Source organism: Centruroides sculpturatus, unplaced genomic scaffold, assembly GCF_000671375.1.
Source record: "Centruroides sculpturatus isolate CEXI.00-Female unplaced genomic scaffold, Cexi_2.0 scaffold3071, whole genome shotgun sequence".
Classification (NCBI taxonomy): Eukaryota; Metazoa; Arthropoda; class Arachnida; order Scorpiones; family Buthidae; genus Centruroides; species Centruroides sculpturatus.
Window position 1 is genome coordinate 1 of NW_019387157.1, and position 7,262 is coordinate 7,262.

At 31.2% G+C, this 7,262-nt stretch overlaps 1 long non-coding RNA gene across 1 annotated transcript; it reads right to left on the reverse strand.

Moving 5' to 3' along the window:
* Positions 1 to 162: 162 nt before the first annotated feature.
* LOC111616215 lies at positions 163 to 4,139 on the reverse strand. Its single transcript, XR_002755210.1, has 4 exons — positions 3,717 to 4,139; positions 3,442 to 3,632; positions 398 to 582; positions 163 to 325 (listed from the first exon to the last, which is right to left on the reverse strand). It is a non-coding gene; the product is annotated as an uncharacterized LOC111616215 (long non-coding RNA).
* Positions 4,140 to 7,262: the final 3,123 nt, after the last annotated feature.

The window sequence follows — 7,262 nt, forward strand, 5'->3', positions numbered from 1 at the left end:
CATGGATTTTCCAATGAGTTGATTAAAAATTTAAATATTTACTCGTAATTTTGTTATAAATTTTATTGTAAATAATACAATGCTTTTAACTTCAAAAGATTTTAATTTGGCCAAAGTATTCTGTGTTTATTTTTTCTTCTTCTTCTTTCCTTTTTTTGGAAAATTCCAGTTTAAAAAAAAAAAGAGCCGAAGAATAGTCATTGTGTTTATTCCAAATTAATAAAATAAATAAATTTTACATTTCTATCGAAGCGTAAAACTTTGGTCTGAAAATTAGCATACGGCGATTAAATTTTTCTCAATTCAATTTTCCTCCTCTTTTCAACTAAAACGTTAAATTCGTTGCCATCTATTTTAATAATTCTTAAATAAATATATCAATGATTAATTCCTTTACCTTTGTAAAATTCCTTAAAGTTAAAGTCGGCACTTTGATGGAAGTCATTCGATTTTTAAATAACTAACAAGTAAGACGTAATTTTTTAACACTAATTGTATGTAAATTGTGGTTGCTCTTCCCAATCTTTATCAAATCTAAAGATACTTCAAAGCGATACAATTTTCTTTGATGTGAGTCCTCTTCTATGGAGTTATAAAAAATGCAAATTAAATGATAATAAAATTAAACTGCTTTCAGATTTAGAATTATAGTTTCCGAGTTTGCCTTTGGCACCTGGAAGATCTCGAGCCTTTTGAAAATATATATATATATACGGCTCTGTCCGTCGCTTTAAACTTTACATTTTAATGTAGAAAGGAAAAAAAGCCACGTGACCGCAAAACCTTTTGAATTATTTTTATTACACATTCCCGGGAATCGTAATATTCTATTAAACGTGTATATAAATTTCTTCCTCGGGAGTTCTGCTTTGAAAAACCCCTGCCTATTAAATTCGAAAGTTTTAAAAGAGAAAAATCTAAATAAGGTTTTTCTCGTCACAAACATCTTTGCATAGTAGAGGACGAGGTAACTTTAGGTTCGCAACCTGCCATTTCTCGTCGGGTTTAAAGACTAACGAGGCTTTGCAAAGACAATTACGACTGCCACCAAGACTTTGTTGGAATCCATTCTTTAAAGGTTGAATAGCAGCTTCCCACTGCTTTTAAAATGATTCATTTGATGCAGATTTTTACGATTGATGCTGAGGAAAGACGTTTTTTGGTCAATCTCTGGAGATGAATAAGTCGATGGATCAGTCTTTCCGAATGACTGCTTTTTTCTTCGAAAAATAAATCATTTTATTACATTGTTTTCAAGCTTGAGAGAAACTTACTTTTTAGAAAATGTAATTTGATACTTTTGCACATTTCTAGCAGTTATTAAAAAAAAGAAGAATAGTCCATATATGAAATTTGATTTTTCTTACAAACATTACTTTTTATCTTCCTTAAATGGCTATATCCTGTACATAAATCGCCGTTTTTTTTTTAATTTTTAAAAAATATCAAAACTCTGAATAAAAATCTAATATTTACATATGATTTTTTAAACGCTTAAAATATATGCTATAAGAGATATTATAAAAACCGATATCATTGTAATATTTAATTAAAACTTAAATTCTTCATTAACTATATCAAGAACTCGTGTACAGTAGTTTGATTATTAATTATTGAATAAATAGATTGATCTATAAGATAAAGTACAATAAACTTCTTAAAATCCACAAGGGAAAAGATTGAATTTAATCATTTTTCAATTAAATCTTCCGTACGATTTTTCTGGCAATCGTTTCAAAATTTGTCATATTTATTTATAACTTCCATCATCTTAATGGAAGAATTTCAAAAATAAAATATAAAAAAAAATGTTATTGCTTTTTTCGTTTTCTAATATTAGAAATTAATTAAAATTATAAATGTGAACCCGGCACAAATCGATAAACTTTCAACGAAAAGAAAAATTTGGCGTTATCGTTATTATTATTTTTTCATTATAAATCAAGAAAGTAATTTAAAATCATTTTAAAAACTGAACTAAGCATTTTAAATGATATTTTATCACGCAGTAAATATATTTCGCAGGGGGAGAAATCATCATTTCATTGGCAAAGACGTTATTGTTTTATCATAATCCTAGCATTAATTACCTACCTATCAGTTGAAAATTTCAATCCAGTTAATATCTTTATTTTATTTTTAATTACTTTCACTCTGTTTTACAACGTTACGGGTTAATATCCCCGTGTGTCTGTCCTAGAATTAACTGACAAAACTTTTTTACACCGACTCCTCTTTTATAAAATTCCAACAACTTTGTTAAAAAGTGAAAAAAAATATATATGAAACGATCGGTTAATTAATTTTCGACTAAGTATAAAATTCGATATTAATTTAATAAAAATAAAAGCGGGGATAAAGTAAAAGATCCGAAGTATTTTCTACGCCAGACAAAAACCGATCAAAATTTATGCAAAAGAATCCTTTCGTGTTCAACATAATTATTTCTCCATTAACACTCTTTTGTGTTTAAGAGTAACATGTATTAATAGAGAATGTGTTAGTGTATAGTTAGTTCTCACGCATCTGCAGGATTCATTAAAGGTAGCACATTTATTTATTCTTTAATGGAATCCTCTACGGCCGGCCAAAGAAGCGCGTTTATTTAAAATAAATCGAGTAGGTGGCCGTAAATTGTCTCCATACGAAATTCCAGTTTTCGGGGGAAGGACCTTGCAGGACTCATTAGTTAAAATAGAGGTGACGAAAATTCGCTTTCTTTTCTGAAATTCCCAAACGGTGTAAGTATCACACGTCATCATTATTATAGTTGTCATTCAGATATTTATCGGTAGCGGTTGGGCGGAGGAGAGATAAGAGTCGCAGAAAACGACAATCAGATGGTCGTACTCTGTTATCAATGGATGTTCCAGCAACCTCCGTATCTAGAATGTGTAATTCCGAGTTGGAAACTTACTTTTCCAATAGAAAATTTGTCCGAAAATTTTTCTAATATATCAAAAAATGGTCAAAAGGGACCGTGGCTGTTTGCGAAAAATAAATTCGATCCGTTATAGTGGATCGTAATGTTTACTTTCGTCGGCAGATGGCATTTAGTTTTATTTAACCGGGAGATTCTGGAGTGGCGGAGTTTTCTACAATGCACCCAACGATAAAATACGATTCCGCAATGGATAAAGAAAACTCGGCCCCACGCAAAAATAAAGGCATAAAAATCTGCAGGAGTATATTTGTCAATTCTTTATTATGTATCGGATGCCGGAAACAGAATGAAACTGTAGCAAACGAGAGAAGATGTTAGGATTTAATGTCAGTTTAATATTAAATTCGCATAGATAAAGTGGAAAGAATATATTTGCGAGAGAACGACGGTGGCAAGAATACTTTCTATAATAAAGTATCGGAAAAGAAAATAACAAGAAATAACAGAATAATAAAAGCGATCCATACTCTATCTAGACAATTCGAGATATCAATTACCCATTTGCTTCCGAGGCAATCCAGTCAGATTCTTCGTCCCGTATCCCTTTTGATATTTAAATATTTATCGTAAGCATCGAATATCGACATATTCAAATGCGGCACGAATAATTTATCGTCTTACAACGTGCCATGACGTCATTCGGTATTCATCAATACTTGATCGCCGAGGGTATAAAAAAATATGCTTTCTACGAAAAGGGAATATAATTAATGGAAAGCTTCGCATAAATCTCGATGCTTCTTTCAAAATTCCCTCTATTAAATACATTTACTTCTTTTTTTCCCTTCTTCTTCTTCTTCTTCTCTTGCCGGTATTCTGGAATTCGAATCTTCTTTTAAAGCTAGTTGGGCGATGACTTCTGGACCAATTTATAAATTGATGAAGGGCTAATAAGGAAGGGTGGAGTCCAATTGATGGCGAGATCGTCAGAGAATGTCCCGCCCACATCAAATAATGCTGCAACTGATTTTTAGTCCGAAATCCCATTTCTTATTGGTGATTTGCAAAAATGGCATTTAGAGTATTGTTTGGTCTCTCGCTTAGGTTTATTATACGGTTCGTCGCGCCAACAATACCATTATTGTTTATTTAGCAAAATCTAAATAGATAGTCAATAGATGGCGACACGACAAATTTGTGTTAGGGATATCGATCTTTTTTTTTTCTGTTGCTTTATTTTCCTTCGCTTTTCTTAATAACTGTGGCAGTTTAATCGTCTAACGAAATGGAAAGAAACATTATAAATCTATCTAAAATTCAAATCTTTTAATTTTTAAAAATTTAAAACTTACGTGTAAATAGCTGATACACGAAATTAATATAGAATACACCCGAGACACGAAAAGTAATCGACTCCGCTATGTTTCATTTATAATTTATTAAAATCTCGAAGTTTTGTGACTCGCGTACACGATAAATTATTTCTTTAAATAGAATTGCCAAACAAAGAATTATGATAAAAGAAACTCCTCTTTTTATTGTTACACGTGGAGAAGTGATTTGTTCTGTCAACAGCAGATACCGACATTATAGCGAAACTAACGAGGATGTAGCATTGTCGCCGGCTTACTAATGACACTGTCATTTTTGACAGACGTCATGACCCACATTACACTTGTAACCCGTGCTGTGCCAAATTTATCTTTATTAACTTCTAACAAGGAAATTTATTAGCAATAATATTTTTCAATAATCGTTTACAGAATTACGAAAAAAAAAAAAATTATACGCAACCATTTGTCTGGGCACAGATGATGTCATTTGAAAAAAAAATATCAGCTACTATAACAGTGCAACAGATTATATATTTTTTTCAATTTTTTTTATTCTCTAATTAAAATTAGTCTCCAAAATCTGCTACTTTTTCTGCTTCTTTAATAGTACTTCAGGTCGAGGCCAAGTCTGTCGGGGTCGATTACAGTAGATTTATCGCCATTAGTGAGAGGATTAGTCTATTGGATTTCTAAAACAAAGATAATTTACTGTAACAGACACGCGATTATTTTTTCTTCTGTCCAATCAGACGATGAAAAGACATCAACGCCATCTGTCTTTGGGATGTTGGCGGCTATTGGTACTGCAGATGATACTCGAAAGTCATTGAATTGCAAAATCCGACGGATGATTGAATGGCACATTCGCATTATTCTGATTAATTTTATTGTGGAGGAAAATAGAAGAAGAAGGGGGGAAAAAATGAAATTATCATAATTGAGCTTGAACTTTAAAAGAGATGATAATATTTTAAGTATTTTTTTTTTCTCTCCTTAATATAATAGGTCTACATATTATTNTTGAAAAAAAAATATCAGCTACTATAACAGTGCAACAGATTATATATTTTTTTCAATTTTTTTTATTCTCTAATTAAAATTAGTCTCCAAAATCTGCTACTTTTTCTGCTTCTTTAATAGTACTTCAGGTCGAGGCCAAGTCTGTCGGGGTCGATTACAGTAGATTTATCGCCATTAGTGAGAGGATTAGTCTATTGGATTTCTAAAACAAAGATAATTTACTGTAACAGACACGCGATTATTTTTTCTTCTGTCCAATCAGACGATGAAAAGACATCAACGCCATCTGTCTTTGGGATGTTGGCGGCTATTGGTACTGCAGATGATACTCGAAAGTCATTGAATTGCAAAATCCGACGGATGATTGAATGGCACATTCGCATTATTCTGATTAATTTTATTGTGGAGGAAAATAGAAGAAGAAGGGGGGAAAAAATGAAATTATCATAATTGAGCTTGAACTTTAAAAGAGATGATAATATTTTAAGTATTTTTTTTTTCTCTCCTTAATATAATAGGTCTACATATTATTATTATTTTTTTTTGAATTCGTGTGTAGAAAAAAAAATGAAAAGGTTTTTAGTTATCAACGTCTGTCTTCAAGTGTTGACATCTGCCGCGGATAGTGTTTTAAATGACACTCTTAATTCGGTTATTTCGTTTTTCTGTTTCTTGTAAACAATCCAGTCGGTTTCTTTCTTCACTTTATTCCTCTTTCGTCCGTTCTCTGACGAAAAATCGAATATCCGAAAGGGCAATCCGTACGTAAATTACAAGCATCCATCATTCTACTAGTTCGATATTAATCGGGATATGAAGGAAACAGACCTTTTGTTAGCGACGGCAGAACCTTTAAAAAAGAAGAATTTTGTTTAGGAATGCATTACAATGTCCAAATTATTCTCGTGTTTCAATATTAAAATAGTTTTCGATAAGGCAATCTCGATCGCTGATTTATTGTAAACTTGTCTAATATTACATATACGTACGCTAAACACGACGAGATAAACGGGAACGGAAAAAAAGGGGGAAAAAAAAAATTCAAACTAGTTAAAAATCTTGTCTCGTTTATTATTGAACTGATTTAATCGCGTTTTGTTATATTTTTTTCCGATTTAAAATAATTTAAAAAGTTTACGTGACGAGTAATCGTAAAGGATAGTTCATTTGCCGATTGGGATACACGCGTTGAATAAAATGATATTCTATCCGGATCTTTATTACGTAAGTATAGAGGAGAACATACGCCTTCTCCGATATCTGGAGATAGTAAAACATCCCGAAAATATCCTTCTCAAATATTTAGAAACTTGGTGAATTCCAAGTGCATTAAATAGATCGATACGACTAGCAAAAATATCCGAGAAGGGTGGTTCGGGATCGGCATTTTAAATCCCCAAAGCGTATTCGTTTTTATTATTTTTTCGATATCGTTTCGAAATTTTTATCATAATTAACATTCTGTCTGTTTATTAAAATCCAGAGGTATTTATAATTTAAAATTGAAATAAGAATTTTTTCCCCTTTTTTTTATGGGAGGAACTGTTCATATTTTTGAAATCAATTTAAATGTCAAGTACAGATATTCTTTTATAATTCCGGTATTTTTTTTCCTCCGTTTAAACATTTTTTTTAATTTTTTTATTGCAATGTAAGCGGCGTATCGTTAACGTAAAATAAATTGTAATTAATCGTCACTTTGGTCGTCGTGACGTCAACCAGATAGAATTTTAAATAATCGCGTATTCGACAATGTAAGGTAGAGAACAATTATGAATTTGGTTTTGATTTTACGAAATTTATTTTTGAAATATTGCACTAATTAGCAATCATACAATACACTGTCGGATGTTTATTGTAAAGTATTCATCGATTGCGGAAATGAATCATTAATTACGTATTTCGACGCTAATTAGTACTAAGTATTCTTAAAAGTTTTAGGATTTAATCGCGAGTTTTCTAGTTAATTTAGAAACTATTGCAATTTAAAACAATTTTAATATCGGATTCCGACAGCAGATGGC